Source organism: Taudactylus pleione, unplaced genomic scaffold (assembly GCF_031769625.1).
Source record: "Taudactylus pleione unplaced genomic scaffold, aTauple2 ptg000189l, whole genome shotgun sequence".
In the NCBI taxonomy this organism is placed as follows: Eukaryota; Metazoa; Chordata; class Amphibia; order Anura; family Myobatrachidae; genus Taudactylus; species Taudactylus pleione.
Window position 1 is genome coordinate 476,139 of NW_028284591.1, and position 26,362 is coordinate 502,500.

The following is a 26,362-nucleotide window of genomic DNA, read 5'->3' on the forward strand; positions in this document are numbered from 1 at the left end:
ATATATATATGTACACACACATACACATATATCTATACATACACACTTGAGGTAGGGGAGAGAGAGAATATAATTTATTACCAGTTATTTTTATAGCACACATATATTCTGCTGATCTATATAGAGAATATTTGGTCATTGACATCAGTCCCTGCCCCAGTGCATCTTACCGGGGAGCATATTAAAAGAGGAGGGGGCCCGTGAGCATTCCCGTCCGAGGCCCCCTCCTCTCTCCCCGGCGGCTGGCAGCAGGCTGACCACAGCATCAGTAGACTCTGGGCACTAGTCTGTGCCCAGAGTCTACTGCCCATGCGCAGGTCACCGGAGAAATGGTGTGGCCGCCCTTTTTTCTGCGATTTCCTCACTGCGTATGCGCAAAACGCCGGCGTTTTGTGCTGGGCTTCACACACCCGATGCGGCACCTCGGAGAGGTAAGTATTAGATATGGGTTCAGGGGGTGCAGTGCGGGCCCCCCTGGACCCAGGGGCCCGTGTTCATCACACACCCTGCACCCAGTATAGATACGCCCCAGAATCTAACACTCTATATTCCCAACCACACTGACATAAACACTAAGGTTAAATTTTGTAAGGAGCCAATTAACCTACTAGTATTTTTGGGTTGTGGGAGGAGTACCTGGAGGAAACCCACACAAGCACGGGGAGGGGGAAGGAACATACATACTTTATACAGTTAAGGCCCTGGTGGGAACCAAACCCAAGACCTCAGTGCTGTGAGGCAGCAATGCTAACCACTACACCAACTGTGCTAAATATATGCACACACACACATAAATATATATCAAAATGTCGATAGAGAGAGTATCTGTTAAAATACATATCTGCAATATAAACTGACTAGTACTAATTTCACCTCCTAGATCCTCACTCTCATTAGTAAGATAAAAGTGTTGATGGCTTCACGTCTCACACCCAGGCCTACATGTAATTTCTGGGGAAACAGAATCCCTCAGAACTGTGGTTGAATTAAATTGCCAAGTCACTCAAAAGAGAAATGTTACCGTTTTGCTTTCCTGGTGACTAAAGCAGTGGTGGGCAACAGGATATTGTTATGATCCAAAGCAAGGGCACAAAGGCACCAGCATAGCCCATGACTGGGTGCTAGATATCACAGACTTCTCCCCTGTAGCAGCCGCCCTGACTTAAGAACTGTTCTTCAGATTTTCACCCCAGGTAAGGTAGAAAAACCAATAGCCCTACCTACAGCGCCTCTCCCCTGAGCCTTGGGTGCTCATTCACGAAGATGATTTTACTGGGTCTCCAATGTTTGTCACAACGTGACTTCTTGTGCTCACACATCACTCAGCAACCATCTCATAGTGGTGAATGCAGAGAGATATGCGGATGTTACAGTACCAGAAATGGAGTACAATGGAGGTTCTCGCGGCTCCGCCACTTGTCCACTGAAAGTCCTAAGCGTTTAAGCAGGGCAGGACCTGGGTAACTGGTAGTGCTGTTTTAAGAGTTCAAAAACCAGACACCCAAACCTCTGCGTTTCATCCATCTTTGCAGGAACATTCCATCCCCGAAAAAAACAAAACAAATGGGTTTAAATTCACAGCTTAAGCAAGGCTGCAAGACACATACAGTACAGAAAGGCTCGACAGGATCTTAGGTTTCCAATGATGGAATCGCACAGCAGATTATCTGGGCCTGAACTCTCAGACAAAGTAATGAGATCAAAGCCGAGTGTGTCGTATTACAGACCTATCAAGCAGAAAGGGCTGTTATTTTTATGTGTATGAAATTTATATCGATCATTAAAAAGCACAGCCTGCTCTACAGCAACGTTGGGTCACAGTGTTCCTTTACGAAGGCGATACTCAACAAGCCTTTGTCACTTTGTTGACACTTTACAAACAGTTTCAAAGGGACCTTTCATCAAAATGTATTTCTAGTATCTAGTGCAAAATAAAAAAAATTTAAATATTAATTAAACTTTGATCTTTGCATAAAAACAGCACAGCTTGCCGCATACTTATCTACTGGCCATGGCTCACCTCTGGGAGTTCTCAAGGTGGAAAGCCCAGGAAGATAGTGTGGGACAACGCACTTCGCATCATTACCCTCCCCAACTACAAAATGCAGGGGAAAGTGATCCGCAGCAAAATTATTCAAGCAAGAAATTGTGCTGCAACTTGGTACGCATCACAAACTGTGCTGCAATTTGGTACGCATCACAAATTGTGCTACAACTTGGTACGCATCACAAACTGTACTTTACTCCCATCCAATTAAGCATGTTTAGACTTAAAACTGCCATTTCCTAGTATTAGAGTCCCTGCGTTTAAACCATCTGTCTAGGATGACAAGATATCTGATTTATACATTAAACTTGCCCGATGCCCTTTAAGATATTGACAGATCATTTAATAGACGTGGTTTGTAACATACGGATATAAGCTGTAATGCAGTTTTAGCTAGAGCTTACAAAATATTCCAACATCATGAATCAATTACTGAATTGACCATTTGAGATTTATTTCTGATCTGTAATGACTGCTCAAACACATTACCAATTGGCATTCTACTTCAAAGACTTTGCATTGTACATGGAGTTTTTTTTCTATACTGCCTCCACCTTGCTAGGACTATTGCCACAGATCCATCCTGCCATCCACTAAAATGAGGCTACTAAAAGCAGAATATAAGGTTATACTGGGCTGGAAATATGACCGTCCCTTTGTCTTTTCAGCAATGAAAATCTTGTGTCTGGTGACATATTTTCACCTTTTCATTTTGATTTTGCAGTAATGGGAACGAATATGGATGAAATTAGAAACTCAGGAGTTGGAATAACACTAACGCTGCAGCCTCACACACCGGTGGCCACATGACTACAAATGGTCATTTGCTGTACGTAATTTCCATCATATTAAACAGATCATAATTGCACTGAGAATGCGGGATAACGCCCCAAAGTCTTTCCTTCTTATATTAAATTTACATTTCTACACAATCTATGACAACAAAGTGATTCTATGAACATTATAAAGTCAATACAGGTTGAGTCTCCCATATCCAAATATTCAGATACAGAGACTATTTTCAGCATGACTGAGATAGTGAAACCTTTGATTTTTGACGGTTCAATGTACACACGCTTTGTTTAAGTCACAAATTATTAAAAATAAAGTATAAAATGACCTAAAGGCTCTGTGTATATGAAACTAATTAATTTCATGTATGTACACAAACTTTGTGCGACCACAAAATTATTGAAAATATTGTATATAAAATTACCTACAGGCTCTGTGTAAAAGGTGTATATAAAACATAAATGCATTCTGTGTTTAGATTTGGTCCCTATTCCTAAGACATTTCAATATGGTATACAAATATTCCAAAATACGGAATATTTTGATATCCAAAATACCCCTGGTCCCCAAGCATTTTGGATATGGGAGACTCAACCTGTATATCAAATTTAGAAACCTGCTTTTGTGCAACTTACATATTTGCTCTTCCCAAAGCTAAATAAGAAATATTTTTGAAATTTCTAACTAATGCGTAATTAAGATCAGTGCTATTGCCTGACACGTCAGCTCAGTGTTGAGCAAAAATTCATGGACTGTGTATAATTTTGTATATAATGTTGTATACCGTATGGGCCCATTACCTGAGTGTTTTTGGAATGTTTTCAGCATCTTTGTTGTGATGTGTAAATAAGAAGTAAATTGTAATAGTATCCTTGCCTGGTCCATTTCGCAACCTGTACTTGGTAATCTGCTGTGTACGTCGGGCACATTATTAATGCACATTATTTTTGCACGTGTTACAGTATGTGTTTATCCCGAGCTGTGTTTTACAAATATTTCTACAATGATAAGGCCTCAATGTTACCTACCTAGGTGACAAAAGACAGACGCCCTTTCCATGCATTCATGCAATTTTTTTATTTATTTTTTAAAAAGCAATAAAAGATTTTACATGTATGTAACATATTAAATTAAAACCAAGTTTTTTGTTTTTCTTTAAAAATCACCCATGTAAATATTCACACATTTTAATTTTCAATGCATTAAAAGCGATTAGCAATGCATATTAATCACAGACAAAATACCCACGTGTACAGCTCCAAGGAACCTTTGTGGCCTGTGAACGCCAGTTTATTTGATAAAAAAAGTAACAAAATAATCACATAAAACAATCTGTGGGTTTTTCACCTCTATTGGAAATAGTGTTAAGCTGGGTACACACTATATGACGCGATGTAATGATATATGACGCGATGTAATGATATACTGCGCCAGTCGTACAATCTACACGAACCGATGAACAACCACGCGATATATTGCTGCATGCTACATTTAACAGCTCAACATCGTTAATTGCATCGTCCATCGGAGCGATATATCGTACAATATATCTTATAGTGTGTACCCGATTTTATACAGATAAATAAAATAAAAAACTAACTTTAAAAGAAAGAAAATTCCCAGACAGCATGAAAAACACACTAAGAATGCACTGAAAACGCAAAGGTTTTAAAATGGCCCAAATGAAGCCAACAGATAACAGATAACATAGTATCAAACCTGCAGCTGACACACCAAACTAATTATGCCTGCTCTGCAATACATCTGCTTTACAAATGATGGCCCTGGACAGACAGAACAGGAACATTAGTCAGTGGTTGCTAAGCACCCGTGCACGCAGGGGATTCCGAGTACCTAGAAAACCCCCCTGCCCGTTGCTCCATCGCTGCCTGCCCGGCAAGCTGCGGAACAATATTACTTTTTTTAAAATTTTTTATAAAGGGACACTGCCTGGGCTGGCTGTAGGGGGAGCTGCAGAACGCAAGCCCCTCCCAGTCAGTTCCCATAGGACCGGCAATGTGAAAGAGCGCCTGCCGCCAGGACACTGTCTACTACTTCCAATGCAGAGAGTCCCAGAGTCGCACAACATAGGTGGGGGTGCCGGGGGGATATTTATTAAAGGAAGCCAGATGACTACTGTATGTATATGCAGGGGGGTAGGACTACGGCGGGGGACGAGGATAATCTTTATTAAACTATGTCAGATGACTAACAATTGTATGTATTTGGCGGGGGGGCGGGAGAATATTTAGGTGCCGGGGGGATGGGGAGGATAATCCTTATTAAATGATGCCAGATGACTCACTGCTGTATGTATTTGCCAGGGGGGTAAATATTCATGAAATGACGCCAGATTACTGCTGAATATATTCAGGGGAGATAATATTCATGAAATGATGCCAGATTACTGCTGAATATATTGGGGGGGGGGGGGGGGAGATAATATTCATGAAATGACGCCAGATTACTGTAGAATGTATTTGGGGGGGGTATAATATTTCTGAAAGGTGTACGTGGCAGGGTTATTCTGGTTAGACGTTTTTGTCATTGGGTCTGTAACCAATTATTTGGAAACCCCCCCTTTTCAAAATCCTGCATTTGCCACTGCTAAGTGTCTCTCCAGCTGTAGTGGGACTACATGTCTCAGCATGCTTTGCCAGCCAGAGGCTGACGCACCACGGGTTGCTGATCTGAGTCAGAGGCTGTATGACATGGAGTTAGACTGGTTTAATAGGCTGTGTTTCTACAGAAATAATGGAAACCATATTTTTCCTATTAACTTTGCACCACAAAAGCAGTTTCGCATTTCACAGAAGGGGAAATGTAACAATACAGTGTATATAGAGTTGCCAACATCTAACTATAACTTCCAAAGGCACATTGCAGCTAGGCAGGTGCACCTAAGCACTAAGTGCGGAACAGTGTCTAGGACACCGGGGGTCCCAACTTTTATAATCCCCTGGGGACACAGCTGCCACATGTTTCGATTTGATCTGTGATGTGAATATATTATAGTAAATCAAGATAAATAACATTATTATTATTTTAATTATTATTGCTCCTGCATTGAGTACACAGGACAAAATGTGGGAGGCAGTTAGAACACGACGCACGGAATCCGGCATCGAAATCCCGACTTGGTACTAAAGATAGGCGTCTAAATTCCGACGCCTATCTTTAGCCCGAAGACGGAATCCCGACAAACGGCTTCCCGAAAGAAGGTAAGCGAGGAGGGTTAGCCGTTAGGGGTTAGGATTTAGGCACCCTCGGGGGCATTTAGGGTTAGGCATCACCGGGTGGAGGTTAGGGTTAGGCACCCCCCCGAGAGGGATAGGTTTAGTGTGCAGGACAGGGGGGTTAGGTTTAGGCACCCCCGGTGGGACATAGGGTTAGGCTCCACCCCAGGAGTTTTAGTGTTAGGCACCCCTAAAGGAGGGTTAGGGGGGGGGGGGCGGGGGTGGGTAGGGTTAGCATACATACCTGCCCAGTCGGGATTCTGGGATTTCGGGCTTCCGGCGTTGGCATTTCATCCGGCGGCCGGTGCCAGGATTTTATACCCAACCCCGAAGTGCATATACTTGTCATATGCAGCCACGTATCTTTGCGAGTGGACTGACACTATCCGTACACTTGGTTTTATACCTGAGATCATCAATGCACACTTACACCAGTCCTATCCTTGGTGTAAAAGATGGGTTAGAGAACAGGCGTATTTACGTTACCGCCCAACCCCGTAATTCTGTCAGCATACCCACATAAGCCATTGCAATGTTGAGGACGCCCCGTTACACCTCTTCTGTTACAAGTGGAGATGTGGTTGAAATGTATATATATGACTCTGCATCACCCGTATTTAAGTGAAATTGATTTTTGGAGCATGCAGGATACACTGCGTAGATGGGTGTACGATCATATTTACTGGGAGTGTCCAGTCCATCTGCCGCCCTTGGGTGACCTTTGTCTTGTTCCCTTCCCCCTAAAAGTTCCCTTCATTATTAGCATTTATTTATAGGGCACCACAAAGTTTTGCAGCTAACATTCTAAAGGGGACAGGTGGGAGTGGTGGCACTGGGTAGATACGAAGGGGTGGGGCAGGGAATGCTGCATATGCACTGCAAAGGCAACAGTGACCGAAACGTACCTATTTCATGTTCATACTTGCCGACAATCAGCTCCCTCCTTCCGGGAGGGAGCTGATGTGAGCTTATTACACTTAGTAAAAGTGATTGTTATTTTTTACTCACGTAGATGCGCCTTGTCTCCTTTTCGTTTCACATACTGTATAATATATATCACACACACACGCACATATACATAGTGTTCACTCTAGCTCTGGCGGCAGGCAGGGCGCCGGATCCAGAGAGGGACTTACGGACATGCCGGGCAGCCCCCAAGCGCTGCAGACAGGGAGAATAGATGCCGGGCGCTCATTCTCCGGCGGTGACAGGGTCACCGCACATTTCTCCACCCGCGGGACACTGTGACCCGCGGGTTAAGTGGGCACCCGCAGGCTATGAGGGCAGGGCGCTTTTTGCCCACCTTCAGGAGGGCAGGGTGCTTTTTGCCCTCCAGACGGAGGGCAGGGCACCGCGCCCCACTAAAACAGCCTAGCGGGAACGCTATATACACACACACACAATATATATTTTTATTTTTTAATTATTTTTTTTTTAAACACATAACAGTAACAGATTTTAATAACCGATGATCATCGATTATCGGGCCATTGCGACTTTGCATTTAACCTGCGTTTGTTCCTCTCTGCAGCCGCCAGATCAGCAGTGATCGGCTGCACGGCAGACATTGGGAGGAGGGTGCAAGGATACAAATGGCCAGCAGGGCCCTCTGCTGGAAGATTTTCTACTGACAGCTGCCCAGTGAGCATTTCTGACTGGTCACATGGTTTGCGTCCATGACAGTTAATGCACAGCCTGGCGTGGTCGCAAATGATGCATCCACCCCCGTTCAGTGGTTAAGGCTATCAATGCTTCAGCACAGATGGATATATCAAAATGACTGAGGTACTAATGCATTCACCTGTGCTTAAGCATGAATATCCTAAAAACCTGGACTGTTAGGGAGGGCCGAGTTTGGGACATACCACAATAAGAGAAATCGTACTTTGCAGTGTGCTGGAGGGAATATCCTTTTTTGCTGTGGTTCAGAGTAAACCCCGCCCTTTACAAGCACCTGTGCAATATCATTAAGCAGATGTGAGCGACCACCAGGGGCGTAGAGAGCCACGCGGGGCCCCGGTAAAGAGGGGGCGTGGCCTAATTGCAGAAGGCTTGGCCACGCCCCCCTTGAAAAAAAAGTTGTGTTTTGCAGCGCCGCGAAGCGCTGTGAGCCCCTCAGTCTGGCGCAAAGCCAGTGGAGGGCGCGATCAGTGTGATCGCTCCCCCCTTCAGGCATGAGATTGCTTGCAGCTGCTAAACAGCAGCCACAGCAATCTCCCACTGCAGCCCAGCACACGCTGTGTGCTGGGCTGCTGCAGAGGGAGGGAGGGAGGGAGGAAGTGAGGGGGGGGGGGGCGGCGCCAGACCCGGGCCCCTCTGGAAGCCCGGGCAAACTGTACCCGCTCCCCCCCCCCCCTCTCGGCGCCCCTGGCGACCACCATACTTTTTATTTGCAGTCGGTGCTGAAAACAAGAAACAGCTACAGTGACAAATCATTAACACCTTAGGGAATCCCTGGGAATTACTGACACTTGACAACAACTGGTACTGTAGATGCATTCAGAATGGGATGTAACATTGCTTTATGTAGTCACTGGTCCTACCCTGCATATAAACCATTAATACGGTTTGTAGACCAAACTGTTATACGCACATATACGTCAAGTTATTCTGACAACGCTGAATCGTAATAGAATGTATGTGTGTTATTATAGGGTTCATTACCTCCCTTTAACGCCATGTTACGCTCCTATTTTGTATACAGGGGACTCTGCGCTGTACTTGCAGTTTGTATGTATTATAGGTAAGTGAAGATAAACACACCAAGCTGAGAAGTGAAGGGTGTTTGGAACGCCCCATAATCATTCCATGTGGGATTGTAGGTTACGTTCAGCACCCAAGGCCCAGGGATAAAGCATCTGTCAGTTTGTGATACAATTTGTTCTTGATCAAAATGCTTAAGGTGACAATAAACAGATGATTAAAATGCGCAGATGAACCTTCGGAGCACGGGATGAATGAGGATCTCAGATATTTTATTTATTTATTTTACAGACGTGAAACTAATCCAACAGACATTGGGCCTGATTCAGAGCCGTTCGCTATTTGTGGTCGTTCGTTCAAAAACAAGGGGTGGCTATTCAAATGATCCGTTCGCAAATTGCAGTCTGTTCCCACCTCTAAGTCTGAACGAGCGAGCAAAACATACGCTCGTTTATTTGATAAAAACGCCCCCTGGCCGCACGCACCATACGTCATGTCCGCTATTTATTAGATTAATCGAGTACATCGTACAGCGTATGAACTGCTCGCTATTCTTGTGGTTGGTGTTTTCAACCGCTATTTTGCGAGCAGTTCTGAGTTAAAAAAAACCAAGTGACGTGGTCAATGACGCTGCTGTATTAATTATGCACTCCCTTAAAACGCCCGTTTTGACCTTTAAGCACGCCTGCGTTCGGATCTCCACTCCCCGTTTTCAAGCACCTTCCCCTGTTACCACCCACATACGCCTCATTCTGTCACTCAAAATAGCAGGCCCTCGCTATATTGCGTACCAACGATTTTCGGCCGCACTGACTGGTTCGCGCATGCGTACTAAAAACCGTACGCATGCGCAGATGTGCGAACATCGCTCGGAACGAGCGTACTGCCGCTAGCGAGTGGCTCTGAATGAGGGCCATTATCACCTAACCATAACCTACAGATGTGTCCATTCTAACTGTTACTTCAGTCACGCCAAATAGCCACTCGGATGCGCCAGATCCCGTGCGACTCCGACACGCCAATCGCCTTTCTCGCTCAAAATGTGCGTCTTATTTGCAGAAATAAAACAACTGGGAGCGCCAAATGGCATTGCTAGCTTGCACTGATCAATATGACGTGCAACCTTTGTCCATCTGTGTGCGACCGAGTCTGAATCACCGTAAGAAATGTTTTGACGCGAGCGTCCATGACTTTTCCTCATGCCAGGTTTCGTTGTCCTTCATCTGCGACTTTGTACGTACGTACAGCCAAGCCATTAAAGTCACAGCCCAGCGTCTCCAGCGAGTACACACCCCCTAATTCACCAGGACCATTGACCTAACTCGGATGTTAGTTGCACAACAACAGTGGGTGCAGCCTTCACAGGGTTCCAAGTAGACCATATAATGCCTGGTCACCTTGTTCCCTTGAGGTACCAGCCCTTTGCTATCAAAAGACCAGAGCGAGGGCCTCTTCTGAGCCTTTCCATACTGCTGATGCTCGAAAGAGGTCACCGGGTTCGACTCTTGACAGTGAAGGGAGGAGCCAGGAAGGCTAGAGTGGCATTGCTATGTCCCTAACCAAATTTTGCCAAGGGGCTTTGTGATGCACTATTCCGCCCCTGGTATTACCGAGTAATGTCTGTGGTGAATTGATGGGTGAACACTGATTTATGCATTTTTTTGCGCATCTTCACCTGATTTTGAGTCAGACAGATCTTTGCCGAACCTCTCTGCGTAAAATGGGCATTTCTTGGCGGCAACGCTGCGGTCTCACGAAAGAGATCTGTCTCATGGGAGAGTTATGGGAGTTTAGCTAGAGTTCTATTTTGAGGTGCACGCACAGCGAAGGAAAGTCGGTTTCAGAAACTTGCACACAGCGAGGGGCTGGCGCGAGTTCAGATACTAATGATGGCGGCTGTGGGCAGAAAAACTTTTGGCGGAGAGGCATCCCACTTACCATGCGGATACCTGCATTAGTAGAAGGTAATTAGTCCGGTTACCGCGGCTTCTCGCAAATACATCCACTTTGCATCCGACTAAAACCAATGAATCGCATTTCCCTACAAAAGCGTGCACTCAACTGTAAATCACTGCCAGTATCTGTGGTCACCGGGCTGAGAGAGTCTGTACGGGTCCGCCAGTCACCGACATCATGCTGACCCTCTTATTGGCTGACATGAATGACATGACGGCAATACCCACTGTCAGGACACTGACCCACTTGACCAGACAGAGAAACATCCTTCCAGGAAGGATGGAAAGTAGGAAATTCAGGAGTGTACAGCGCAATTAAAACATTTCCCAATGTTGGGATTAAAATCTAAGTACGGTGCCAAATCAGGGCCGCAACTAGGGGGGGGGGGGGGGGGCTAGAGGTGCACGTGCACCGGATGCCAGAATGCAGGGGGTGAAAAAGGGATGACTCGCGGTGGCTTGGGGGCTGCAGATTCAGAAAATGGCCATCCTAAAATGGCCGCTGCCAAGGAGGAGACAGATGCTGGAGGTCCTTACTGGACCTCTAGTGTCTGTTAGGCCAGCGCAAGTGCCGGGAGAAGATGCTGGAAGCTGCAATGAGCATAAACCCCAAAGCAATTAGCATGAAACCCCCTGGCAACTAACATGAAACCCCCTGGCAACAAGCATGAAACCCCCTGGCAACAAGCATGAAACCCCCTGGCAACAAGCATGAAACCCCCTGGCAACAAGCATGAAACCCCTGACAATGAGCAGGTAATTTTAAAGTAATTAGAAGAATTACTGTGGGGCATAAAATGGTGTCGGGCAAATATGTTAGTGGCACTTTGGTAACAGGCATTACAGTGTGTGGCATAATGTGTAATGGGCATTATGGTGTGTGGAATAATGTAAGTCACTATACCAGGGACGTTTGACTAGTGCACTGCCTTATGGAGGAGCAAGGACAAAATCCAGGTATGGGAAGGGAGGGGGCACAAAATTGCTGCCTTGCACCAGGTGACAGATATCCTAGTTTCGGCCTTGACCAAATAGCACAAACAATTTTACAGGTCTGATGACTGACCACTTAAGTTTAAGAGTTTGTTTCCGAGGGGCACAGCAAGCAATATAACGGAATGACCACTGATAATCACGTGATCTTTCTTTGCAACAAGTTAAAATATTAAATCGTGAAAAAAAAACAATTAGTGCAAGTGGCATTTTCAATAGAGAATTCTTGGAGGCATTTATATAGTAGCTTGTTCAGCTTAAAGGTGTATTATTATTCCTGAGTAGTATATGACAGGTCTACCCCAGGTCAGTAATTACAGCTAATATGATAGGATGTGCCATTAACTCTACAATTAATCATACAATAAATCCATGCATATCGCGCCCAAATACACAGGGTTTAGCCGCGTAAAATGGCTACACCAATCAAAAGTCCTACTTTGGGCAGCCAAACAGCTGCGAGCGAAAATAAATGAATTCCCCCCCTAACGGCCATGATATTATTTAGTGTGGTATAAAAGATAGACAGTTAAAAGGTCGACAATGTCTAGATAGACACCAGGGGCATCTCGCGATGGATCCCATCACCCTTCGCATTCATGCATGCCGGCGTCGGCAACGCCAGTATGCATGACGAACACCGCAAAGGACCGCTCTATCGGTAAGAGCGGCCCTTTGTGATGGAGGGACGTCTCACTGCACTCTCCCGATGAAGCCCAAAGGCTTCTTTAGGGTAATGCCATGAGGAAGACGGCGTTACCCACCGCAAACCAAGCCCCGGAGAGCATCGCATTTTCGGGGGTGACCGCATTTCTACCTTTGCTGCCCTAGATGTTAGACAGGGCAATAGGCTGACTAGGAATAAACCGTCGACATGGCCAAATGATCGATACACTATATGTCGACATGGAAGACGGTGGACAGGTACAAATGGTCGACGACGTGGTAAAAAGGTCAACAAGCAAATGGTCCTTTTTTGTTTTCTAGCCCTAATCTTCATGCTAACCCTCCCTCCTGACCCTAACTGTCCCCCCTAGTGCCTAAACGTAACCCTCCGGTAAGTGCCTAACCCTCCCTTCTGGTGCCTGACCCCAAACGTCCCTTCTAGTGCCTAATCGTAACCCTCCAGTAAGTGCCAAGCTCTAACGCTCCCTCCTGGTGCCTAACCCTAACTGCTGGGTTAAGTGCCTAACCCTCTGGTAAATTCCAAACCCTAACCCTCCCTCCTGGTGCCTAACCGTAACTGCTGGGGTAAGTGCCTAACCCTACCCTCCCTCCTGGTGCCTAACCAAAACTGCTGGGGTAAGTGCCAGAACCTAAGAAAAAAATAAATAAATAATTGTGTCGACCATTTTCGTGTCAACCATTTGTACCAGTCTACCTTCTTCCATGTTGACCTTTAGTGTGTCACCCTTTTGTCCCTGTCGACCTATTGCCTGTCTAACATCTGGGGCCAAACGTAATAGGTTGAGAGTTTAGAAAATGTGAAAGTTTAGCAGTAAGCGCTCACACTTTTTAAACTCGACCAATGTAATCGAGTCCGAGAACATGGACACTCGCATGTTTTTAGACTCAAAAAACTCATCCAGATGTTTTCCCATTTTGAAGATAAAACTCGACCAATGTCAGAGCTTACTGCTAAACTCTCATATTTTTTTAAACTCTCACCCTATTACATTTGGCCCCTGGTGTCAACCTTTTAACTGTCTATCTATAGTCCAGATACCATTAGCATGAACAGCCTACAATCCACGCAAAGACTATTCTAGAGGACATAAGCAAAATGCTTAGCCTTCTTCCGTCAGATCCAACGTATATTGTGGATAGGGCGATGAACACTGAATCAACTGCAATGTCGGATGTCAGAAATTATTCACGAGTCTTTCCCTACTTTTTAATCCATTCGAGCAATGAAAGAGTGAATGCGATTTGCCGATTACGACAATAAAATGTTTTCACGACACCCACGTGCACCGGCATGAATATATACACGTATTTTAAACTCCATTTACAAACAGAGTGCTGTGTATTTGAGCTGTATCCGAGCGGGAAGGATAGTTATTCACTTAGCAATTTGCTCATTTGAAACCATAAGGAAAGATAGAAACATGTTAGATTTCTCATAAGAGTTAATGACTAACATTAGAAACCTCTTAAAATGTGCCCAGAAAACATATCCTTTAGCAAAAAGGCATAATGAGCAGGCAACAAAATTGAGGTTCTAATATGATAGCAATTTAGTAATACCCAAAAAAACACTTCTGCACAGATGTAATTTATAGCACAGAAAGGGAGTTTTGATAATGTTAATAGGCATAACAGCTTTGCGAATAGCTGCAAAATACAATTTATGATGCTGGAGGTGGGGGGGGGGGATGATGTGTATGATGTGAGGGTGGGTGGGCTGTATCTACTTGCACAGTTTGCGGCTGTACCTTTGCATCCTCTATAGGATGGGCACCTGTGCGCTGAATCAATATTCATGGGATTCGGTCTATTACTTGACTAGGGAGCTTCCAAACTGCATTCTTACAAAGCATCAGTTATGCATAACGCAGTAGTTGCAATTATATGAAGATCTAAGCTGCTAAACGAAGATTTTGTTAAGCCCTCAAGATATTAAAATAATCAATAAGGGGTTGAAAGTAACACAGCAAACAAGGTAAAATAACACAGCAAAGGCGTTTAAGTAGATATAACTGTACTGCTATTCAGTCAAATTGTCTTCTGAGCAATAAGACTGGCACAACGGGATCGGTATGAAATACCACCAGACCTATGTCCGGCGGTTCAAATCCCGACGGCGGAAGCCCGGCACCAGTGAAGATCCCGACGGCTCTAAAGGTACTATAAGAACTAACTAACCTAATTCCCCACCCCCTAACCCTCCTTTAGGGGTGCCTAACTCTAACCTCCCTCTCTAGTGCCTAACCCCCCTCTAAGTGCCTAAACCCAACTCCCCCTTCCCCGCAGCCTAAGCCTAACCCTCCCGGGGGGGTGCCTAACCCTAACCCTCCCGGGGGGTGCCTAACCCTAAGTCCCCCCCCGGGAGCCCCTAACCTAACCTAGCCCCCCCCCCCCCCGCCAGCAGCTGTCCGCGCCCGGCTTACCTTCGATCGGTATGCTGGGCGTCGGGCTCCCGGCATAAGTTAAATGACAGACATCGGGATCTCGACGCCTGTCATTAGACCCCTGCCTGGATTAGACAGTCGAAAAGCTGGCGGCCAGCATTTCGGCCGTCGGCTTCCTGACTGCATCCCGGCACGACAGGGCGAAGCGAAGTGCTTACGAGCGGTCTGCAGTTAACCTTCACAGTATATCGCACATTAATCAGCTGTCTCCATGAACAGTCACTGGCAGTTGTTGTTGACAAAGGGATGTTCAACAACTTGACACTCTCACTGACCAATTATTTTAATGATACAATGTTATAGCGGATATCAATAACCCTGTCCATTTGTGGCTGCAATGATATTATATACTGTAAGATGTTCTAGAACACTATTCTAGCAGCAAGATAATTAAAATACCTCAGTCCCTCCATGTTTCTCTTATTTCAGATGACCATCACTGGAAACCTTCCCTCACGACAAAACGTTCTCCCTTTGATGTAGGGTACAGGAACAGATCCACTCACATGCCTATAACCTGGCAAGACGGACAGACTGCGGATTCGCTTTACAGCCATTTCCTCCGTTAAAAGACGATAATTCAATATTTTTAGGTAATACAATGGAAAAATATAATAATCGACAGATTAAGTCATATTGTCCCATCCCGTTCAATAATAATAATAAAAAAAAACACAACATGAATGGGAGTATACATTGCATTTTAGGAGGGTGTATTTTTTTTCCCTTGTTGCTGTATAACGTGATAATGTTAATGTTTGCGGTAACAGTTTGCACCATAACACTTTCCAGGACTGATTTAGCCATGTGTAATCTGGCTCTAGCGCCCAGGTCAGTATGCGCAGTGGAGTGTGGACGAGTTGCTTTCTGACATCAGCCTGGCCAGAAAATTTACTGGAAGACCTAAAGCTAATAATGAGCCACGGATTCACAATACCAGGGAAATCAACTTCCCCTACAGTGCCTCATTTTCTATGGCTTACCGCTGTCCCCAAAGACAGCTATAGGGGAGGTGTAGAGAATCAAGTTATCAAACGGTGAAGAGCTTAGTTTCCGCGGCTTGAGGTGAAGCCATAACATTCATCTCAGGATGGGGGTTAGATGTCCCCATCAAGGGAAATCTGACGTAGCCGTAGAGACAATGATGGATCTCCGCCGTGTCAAATTACTATGCACATGCATGCGCCTCGCATGTGCCTAATGCTTCCGCCATTCTTTCTTTATGCAACGTTAGGCTGCCTGTGACAAGGAACGGGGATTCTGTCAGCAATACCTAATGATCATTATTGCCGGCCAATAGCAAACAATAAAGACAGCCCTACGGTGTCAAGTCTTTTACGGTGCCTCAACTCACCAACTCCTATCTCGCACCGGACTCAGATTTTTATACGAAGCCCCATGGGGCTGCCAACAAAAATATGTGAGTCTAGAGGTAACGTAAGTGCGGCATATAGCTGCACTTAACCACGCCGTAAGGGGACTCTCAGCTAATTGAATTGACTCCATATGTATTGAGGCCTACTGGATGGTGCTTTTTCTGACCAAAGTAGGTCAGCAGTATTATTGCAGCAATGGTCAGAGAACTGGTCTGGTCTGTAATGTCACAGTATGTAGACTCTCTAACAGGGATGCAGTCAGGAAGCAGACTGTCAAAATGCCGACTGCTGGCTTCCCGACTGTCTAATCCCGGCGGGGGTCTAAAGACATGCGTCCAGCGGTATTCCATACCGATCCCCTCCAACATGGCCTCTTCCACCAGGTACATAATGTTCTGCTCTTGTAAAACGTGAGCGCCATACTGCAGCGGGGAAGCACTTTCAGTGCTCTATTACAACGCAGACAAAAGCCAAATGTTGTCTTCACTTTTAACAGGCTTTCATTTTTCTGCCTTTGTACCTGAGCCCTAAGCAGGGTCGGCTCTACTATTAGGAGAACCATAGCATATGCCTAGGGCGCCAATGGATTGGCGGCTATCTAAAATATGTTGTCATCATAGATGGCAGCTACTGTATGATGACGAATGCAAGTATCACACTTTCACATCGCTTTGGTTCTTCTTTTAGTATGACACTATACAAGTGGGAAAAGAGCGTAGGTGGAATTTAGTCTCTGTTGAATGAGGAACGACTGATTGGAAACATGTATGTGAAAGAATACATGAGTGATGCTCAGTGCAGGCTACAGATGTGTCCACATACATCTATCCTCTATGTGCTACAAGTCGCGCCACACAACGCTAGAGCTCTGTGTGCCTCGGTAGCGCAGAGTGTCTTTTGTGCGACTTTTTACTTTCAAATGCGACTTAATCAACAGTGATGTGAATAGGACACACAAGCAGCTGCTGCTGCTGATTAAAATGATATGCAGCATGCCTGTGTTCTCTGTGCGTCTGCGAGTGTATCTAACATGTGAAACGCTACTTTACTGTGTCACAGCCATTGACACTGTAACGTAGCGTTTCACATGGAGATACACCCGCAGTATCACAGAGAACACAGGAATGCTGCATATCATTTTAATCAGCAGCAGTTGAATAAGACGCATTTGAAGGTAAAAAGTCGCACAAAAGACGCTCGGCGTTACAGAGTATGTTACACATCTGTATGATGACGCATTGACCTCTATATGCAGGTTTTATTTTTCAGATTCTGTGGACATCTCAGAACCAGCGGCGGCTCTGGTCTGTGCAGCTGCCTTGTGCTCATGTGCGGATTCCTCCACATGCGCACAAATTGACAAACAGCCCAGGCTTCTAGGGACTGCATCGGCTGCAGCCCCTAGAAGCCAGATAGGGCTGCCGTTAGAGTAGGGGAGTGGGCTCCCATTGGAAGCGCTCTCTCCACTATTTACAGTCCAGACTGGCAGTCCCAGGGACTGCCTGTCCATCTGTGATTGGCAGGGAGTGCTTACAATGGGAAGTCTTTAACTGCTAGTCAGTCCCTAAGAGTGGTGGATATTACTGGGGGCAGAGCCGGCCCTAACCAATTAGATGCCCTAGGCAAGATTTTGACTCGTGTCCCCTAGCACTACCGCTAGTTACGCCTCTGACCCTGCACCCCTCTCCCAGCACAGCACCCATCACCCAGCAGCATAGTCCACAGCAGCAGCTAGCAACACCCATCACTCCTTACCCATAGCAATCCTCACCCACAGAGATGTAACTAGACATTTTGGTGCCCTGTGCCAGCAAGAGCATTGGCGCCCCCACTACCCATATTTTAAATATGGACAATGAGCACCGAATAGTACCCCCAATTCAAATTAAGCCACATAGTAGTGCAACCTTATTCACATTACATCACAGGATAGTGTCCCTTATTTAAATTACATTACACATAGTGTCCCTTATTTACATTACGCCACACAGTAGTACCCCTTCAGTAGCACCCCAGACAGCACTTCTCAGATGTAGCCATACCAAAACAGCAGGCAGCAACCCTCTGCCCATCAGCACCCGGTCCCCAGGCAGTACCTCTCTGACTGCTGCACTGTTCGACCGGAGCTGAGCTCCGATCGTGGTATCAGCAGGCGGGGTGGCGTATGTCACCGTGCCCAGCTGGTGGTGCTGCCACTATGGCACAGCTGCAGAGCCATGGGGTGTCCCTAAGGCATTCCAGATGCCCTAGGCATTTGCCTAGAATGCCTATGCCTAGGGCCGGCTCTGACTGGGGGCTGCAGTGCAGGGTTAGGCACTAGAGGGAGGGTTAGGGATTAGGAGAGAACAGAACGCCGCAGGAACACACCTCTGACCTGGAAGTCACGGTCACATGACCACCGAGACCCGAAAGCAGCTGCAGGCGCCAGGAGAAAATAAGTCACTGCTGGGTCACCAGGGACGATACGTCGACATTCTAACATGTCATCACTGTCGACATGGTGAATGTCGATATGGCCAATTCGAAAATTATGACCATGTTGACTGGTATTATGACTGTCGACATATCATACCACACACATAAATATATCATTCTACTACTACTACTTGTAGTAGAGTATCTTCTGTGATTTGTTATGGATGTACAACATGACAGTGTGGATTGGGGGGAATAATTACACGTTAAGGGGTCTATGTACTAAGCCTTAGAGAGAGATAAAGTGGATGGAGATAAAACACCAATCATCTCCTAACTGTTATTTTCAAACACAGCCTGTAACATGGCTGTTAGGAGCTGATTGACTAGTACTTTATCTCCCTCCAAGGCTTAGTACATAGACCCTGGAATCTTACAGAAGAAAGGTCTTGCCTAGACAGAGGTGTAGCTAAAGCAGATTAAGGTGGCCCCTCACTCCAGCCTCTCCGTTGTTTAAGCACTAGTCAGCCGCTTGGTTTTGTATTCAGCCCTATAGCCACTGGTTAATAGATAGGCACGAATTTCCTGTCAATGTGAAAATTATAATGTCAACTACATGTTTTTCCTTTTGTTTTTCTGTTGTTGTACTAATTTGGAATCACTGTGGGTCACACTTGCCTACTTTTGAAAAAGCATTTCAGGGAGATTGTGAAAGCAGCACCTACGAGTGTGGCGGTAAAGTGGGCGTGTACTGTTACATCTGAGGGGCGTGTCAAAAAATTGATTTACATACACATGTAAATGAGATCCAAAGCAGTTAGTAAGATCTACTTGTTGATGAAAATACACTGATACTTCTCAGAAAATACATGTAACCATGGGAATCATTGTACCTTATAACCAATGCAGGGATATTATACTAATGATCCCATTTGAATGTATATATCTCTGTTTTTTCTTTTATATAACAGTGTCATAATGGGGGAAAGGTGAAATGAGGGAGATTGGTAGACTCTTCAGGGAGACAGGGAGATTGCTGCTATTTCAGGGAGTCTCCCTGACAATGAGGGAGAGTTGGCAAGTATGCTGTGGGTGCAAGTCAGCTGCTGCTTGTCGCTATCTCTTGCTCCATTCACTCAATATGGCTGGCCACACTCGGGCCAATACTGCTGCTAGGGGGCCAAACTGGAATCCACTGGGGCCTGTTAATACGTTTGGGATAAAACAAAAACACACAGCCAGATAGCGGCCATCTTTCTGAGAGCATCTACCGCGTTGTTAGAGAATGATCCAATCAGTATAAATAGCTTTATTATTATTGTCGTCAGGTATTGCAGTTATTTTTGGCTAATATAAGATGCAATATCCAGCCAATCATTAGATTTCAGCTGCAATACAGTAATATTGGCCATTTATAGAGATACAGTATATAGAATAGGATCGCGGTAGGAGGTCACTCTTCTGGGGTAGATGGACACCTCCTAACACACAACAGCCAGGAATCAGCACACCTGTCCAGGTTTTTGTGCATGCTAGCCGCAGCTAGTTTTTATTGTGCAGTGTAAAAACAGAAATAGTAAAAATAAATCCTAGCCTGTCTGGGCACTAACTAAACAACAGATTCCCTCTCTCCAAAATGGAAGGGCCTATTGCCCTCACCACAAACATAGGCACATGCACAGTACTTACTACAAGTATAACAGTGTCTCTGAACAAGCCTGCCTGCTTGCTCTCCCCAGGTGTGAGACACTGAGCCATACCCTGACACAGCCTATATGAGCCTCTTCCAGGTGCAATTGGTAATCAGCCTGCTCTCAGGCTGAAAGGCTCAAACCTGAAACAGCCCTGTGGATGGAGCCCTCTCATCTCTTCTCACATCCACACCCCCAGGACCCTTTATCTGGCTTTTTTTTACTAAAAGCCCAAAACTCCAACAACAAGCACAGACATTTCCTGGGGGTTTCAAAACGCATGTCAAGAATCATGGACACACAAACATGCCATCCAGCACTTTTACAGTGACGATCACTAATATTATATATTATATATATATATATATATATATATATATATAATTTATTATTCAGCAGGAACAAAGCAGGAATCCTCTCATTAACTGTCCTAGGTTTTATTTTGAATATATTTAAAAAAAAAATTATATAGCTCCACCCACAGTTCCTGAACCTATTTTTAACCAAAAGAATATATAGATGTTTTGCACATTCCATTATAAGTGGAGAACTTGGTATACTTTCCTCAAATATTTATTCTATAGCGATATGCGTCATACATAATATATCCAATGCCGCACTGGAGACAATAACATTAACAAAATGAATACACTTAATGAAGAGCAACTTTACACTATGCTGGCCATACACTCATCCATATCACCTTGTGGGCGAGATGCCCAATAATGATCTCATCTAAACCTATAGGTTCATTAATGTGCATGTCTGTAAATCCGGTCGCCTGTTGGCTGCTACTCCTTCTGCGCATGCGGCAATCTGTTACCATTACGGTGCAGGCGGCCGAACTGGAAAGTGATCCTGCGCGATAAATTATATGCTTACACTGACACCGACAGTTGTATCTATAAAAATCACCACAACACAAAATGAAATGGTATTTTCCAAAGCCGCGGTGGTATAACCCCTCTTTGCACTCTTTACTTCCACTACAACAGTTGGTGGCCCTCTTAATATACTTCATGTGCCTTGTAATCTACACAGTGGAAGTATCTAGTTTGTGAGGTACAGCAAACTCCAGACATATCAGGTGGATTACACAGTGTAGACACCTAACTGAGCGCTCCCACAGGAGATATATATATATATATATATATATATATAATATATACACATACACACGATATCTTCTGGTTGGCCGTGCTGCATGGACTATCAGAAGTTATCGTTTAGGATGTGGTGCAGTTTAATGATGGACAGAACGAGATATTGCTCCGTCGTTCATAGGATTGCACAGTCTGTAAGGGCAATCTCGCTTGAAGGAAATTTGCCCTGACCATTGTGCCAGTAGCCCATCGTCCTAATGTGTACCCACCCTAAGTCACTAGCGAGCAGTGTCAACACTCTAAGAAGAGGTCTAGAAGCCTAAGACTGTGTGTACTTTTATAAAATAATCAGGGACCAGGCACCCTATAAGCTGCTGTGGAACTACATGTCCAAGCATGCCCTGCCAGAGATTTAGCATGCCCTAAAAGCACAAATGTCTCAGATGGGGGGCAACATTTTGAATACCCCTAGTGTAGGCGTTTCATAGGCGGCCTTTGTCTGAGATACATCCTAATGGTCTGTGGACACCTTTACTGAGAAATCCCCATGCACTGTGTGTAACAATGGTGTAATACAGGCATGTGCTGTGGAATTCCTGGCATTTTACTGCACTGGCACGGATATGAAATAGATAACATTACAGGAATACCTCTTAGTAATACTGTTCAACAGCCTTGTAAGATAGCATTCAATTCTCTTGTGTATATCTGCACCAAGTGTGTGTGTGTGTGTGTGTGTGTGTGTGTGTGTGTGTGTGTGTGTGTGTGTGTGTGTGTGTGTGTGTGTGTGTGTGTGTGTGTGTGTGTGTGTGTGTGTGTGTGTGTGTGTGTGTGTGTGTGTGATCACAGCCCGCAACTTGAGAAGGGGTCATGAATAGCTAACACATGATTAACAAATTATAGACAAAAAAAAAAAAAATAGAGGACAGAAAGAAATTGAATTCCAAGCCTATATTAATTTCACAGAGAAATCTGAGTACGTGGCATTAGCGATAGAGCTGATCAGTATAATAAAATGCAAATAAACCTTAACAAAAGGTGGAATGCCAGGCAGTATGTTGGTAACAAAATGGATATGCAATAAAATAGTCTATTTAAAAAAAAAAAAAATAATGGAATTCCATCTACCCAATATTGTAGAGTAATTTAATTAAGGCAACTATGAGCCTAACACCCAGTGTGACATAACAGCCAGGTCATACAAGTCACCATACTGTATGTCTCTTTAATCTGCTTGCCAAATATATCAGTTACATAAACGTGGTTCAATTTATCCTGAAAATCCAGGTGCATCTGAAGTCTGGGAAAATAAATAATGCTATTTAAATGGGACACATCACCTACACTCAGCTTAAAGGCCGTTTTGGCAGCTGAATCAATATATAGGCTACAAATTCACTTGAAACTAATGACAAAACAGAGGCAGGAGGCACCAGTGAACAGATAGACTGCGCTGTAGGGTGGGAAGATATGTTGGGGTCCAGGAGTATCTTTTCCACCCCTAGGATGGTTCTGTCCTAGAAGAGGTTGTACCTCCCATGGAAGGAACTGTCCTAGTCATGGGTCAAAGTAAAGACTTCCAACAGTAAAAAAGTAGGACAGTTCTGGGAAAACCAGGAAACGCTTGACTACAGTAAATGTATACGTTCCTTGAAATCTACCCCAAAAACCTGGGAGGACAGATACTAAATCCAACTCTTAGCTATAGCATGTTGAATAAATGGTTGGATGCCTGCTAGTCATGATTGGCACATTCCATTTTGAAACACACAACTACTGTATTTTAATCACAATTGAGATACCTCCCAACACAACCGATTTAGGTGGGACTGTCCCGATCTGGGGCTCTCCCACTGAGGACAGCGTTGTCCCACGGACTGCCTCGTCGAATGTATTCTGCACACACCTGCCATTGGTGGGATTCAATGATTCAAAGGATGCTTTAAAACATAACAGGCGCAGGGAGCAATCCAGTGCTCTGGAAATGCTGCGACGCATGGACGCGGCAGTGCGCACTTTTGCCCTGATAACTCAGCTTGAAAAGTTGTGAACTAGGAATTTACCAACAATCTTTTGCAAACTGATTGCAGTTTCTTACTGCGGACTGCAGCAACCACATTCTCACCATGCACACAGTATACTAAAATCTTGGGAGATCTGATTTTCAATTGAATGGATTGTATCTAGAGAACTAAAGCACTATCACTCCCTACATATACACGTTCCTGTTTACCTTGGCAGCACATGTTGAAAAAAAGTGGATAAATAGGGAAATGACACCACACACATAAGAATCTGAAGAAATCAGAAGTCAGTCCTAGTTTAAATTTGATTGTGCAATTACCACACACAATGCAATCAAAATCAATGCAATCAAAATCAATGAGATAGTATGACCAAATTTTAAGAGAGAGTCCCTTTGAAGATCAGGAAAACGGTGTCTACAGCCTTTCCACAGCCAGTTGAGTAAATGACTTTGCTGACTGTGGACATATATTAGAAAAATACATATAAAAGTGTACTGTATATGTATGTAGGCCCAGTTTCCATCATTGCTTTTATCTACATATGCGTTAAACATGTTTAAAAAGATGAAAACATTACTACTGCGCAGGGAAGATATTTGTTTGATGTACTCCAAAGCAATGCCTTGGTGGTTTCCCAACACTCCGACCGCAATGTCCAGACTCGGAGCAGCAGTGCATTTTCAAGACTTCAAAGGAAGTAGGCCTCAGTTGTGTACAGCGATTGCCGAACCCAGGGCCATTTACTACTGAGATCAGACAGGACATTTCATTTGGATCATGTTTTATGGGGCGTTTTATTGCTCACAGATTCAAAACCTGGAAATGTTTTGTGCATAAAATACTGCAACACAGCCACAAAGTGATTAAAAAAAAAAAAAAAAAACACAGGGCAAATAAATTTTGTAAAAATTGCTACGTTTTAGTCACGTTTTCTTCCCAGATGCTGCAGATCAGAGTGAATTTATATCAAAGTTTATAGACGACAATGTGGGAGCATATCTTTGACTAACCAATCACAATGTAGTTTTCATTGTGCAGGGGAAATGTAATGCATTTTATTTTGGGACAGGTGAGCAAAATTTGGGAGACTACTCTGCCCCTACCTACTTCAGTCTCCTATTCTGCTGGAACCCATAAACCTGCCTATGTTAACATGCTACACTATGCTATTCTGCAGGTTTCACCAACAGCTGCAACTCAACTCCCCCCCCCCCCCAGCAATTACTTAAACAATGAGGGTCTCAGGATGAGTGTAATTCATTCTTCACAGTCCCGTTCTCTAGAGAGAACCAGACAGCTACATACTTTCAGTGGTTAAGCTAAGACCACCAAACTAATTTCCTTAACAGCTCAGTAATTCACTTCCCTTCGGTTCTCTAACGTTTACTATTTCATTTATGATCCAAACTTCACTTGGATTCTGATTCCAACACATTAGACTGAAGTGGTGGGGGTCTCATTTCCATGACGATATCATCATGTTTTGGGTTATGTATTGGATTAAATATGCTACGATCTCACTCTTTGGGCAAAACCAGATGATGAAAATGTCACGGAACAGGAGCAATTAACAAAAAAATAACAACCCAAAAAAATACAAAAATAAAGACTGATTCTCCAAAGATTATCAGTAAAAGTTATTCCACATTTACAAAGTATGCTGGCTCAGTCAAACAACCATAGAACATTTGTATAAGTGTGTACTGTACAACACAATAAATAATGCAGTAATCTCCAGTTCTCTGAAAGTCAAACAATTATTATAAAACAAAGAAAAATAAAATCAAGACTTACATATGGTAGGGTAACAATTAAAAAAAAAATCTAATATGGCTCCTTTTATACATCACACTCTTATTAAACGCTATTGAACAGAATAAGTGAAACCCAACAAAACAGTCAATAGTGATGTTTCTAAAATATGTACTTTATTAAGTGATGAACTGCTACACAAATTTATTATAATGCCCGCATACACTATCCAGAAATGCAGCAATTTCCTTAATACTGGAAAAAAGATTGGAAAGAGATAAAAAAAAAAAATAATGACACAGGTTGATATAGAGCATCACAAGAAATGCCGCTGGGGTAAAATGAATATTAAACAGGATGCCTAAATAATAAATAACATAAAATAGTTATCTAAAAACAAAAAATGTGGTTGGGTAACTAGCCCAAAACAATTTATGCTGAAATATGAAAAGCATATACAAATTGCCTTGAGGATATAAAATACATATAGTTTTTAGCGTATCAGGGGGGGAATACCAGATTCCAAACTGCCCTTTAACATGTGACATGGTGCCACCCATGCTCCTTTGGATGCCACCGCTTGCAGAAACAATTAAAAGAAGGAATTACACAAATATGCACAAAGACAACAAGCTCTACACACAGTAAACGAGAAACACATTTCTGTTGAAACAGGAAACAAACTATTCTACAGCTCAATTTCCTGTCTGATCAGTGGGAAAGGTATTTAAAGCCATTAGAAGTCCACATTGCCCCCCAACAATGCAACAAACAATACTGGAACTTTGAAGAAGTTTCCATATATTATCTCCAAGACCACTCAACAAAGATTAAGCTGAATAAAGTAAATCTGTAACAGATTTATTATTTACTATTATTAAATGTTGTGGGGTTTTTTAGAGGAATGAAAATAACACTGTGGGAATAAATGTCTTGTACTGTACTACTAACTTCACTTGCTCCAGGAAAATAATGGAGATCAGATCTTAAAATAATGACTTTAAAGAGACCTTATACATTGGCAGAATAAGAGAGGAGAATTATTAAACACATTAATAACTGATAGAACACACAAAAATAAATAATAATTATAATCATGTGCTTTATGAAAGTCTGCTGGCTAAAAAAAAAACCCAGCTAA

At 43.9% G+C, this 26,362-nt stretch overlaps 1 protein-coding gene across 11 annotated transcripts in view; it reads right to left on the minus strand.

The window, feature by feature from the left end:
• The window catches only part of TCF4 (transcription factor 4), a 431,493-nt gene that overhangs the window by 98,227 nt on the left and 306,904 nt on the right, over positions 1-26,362 (minus strand). The window lies entirely within an intron of this gene.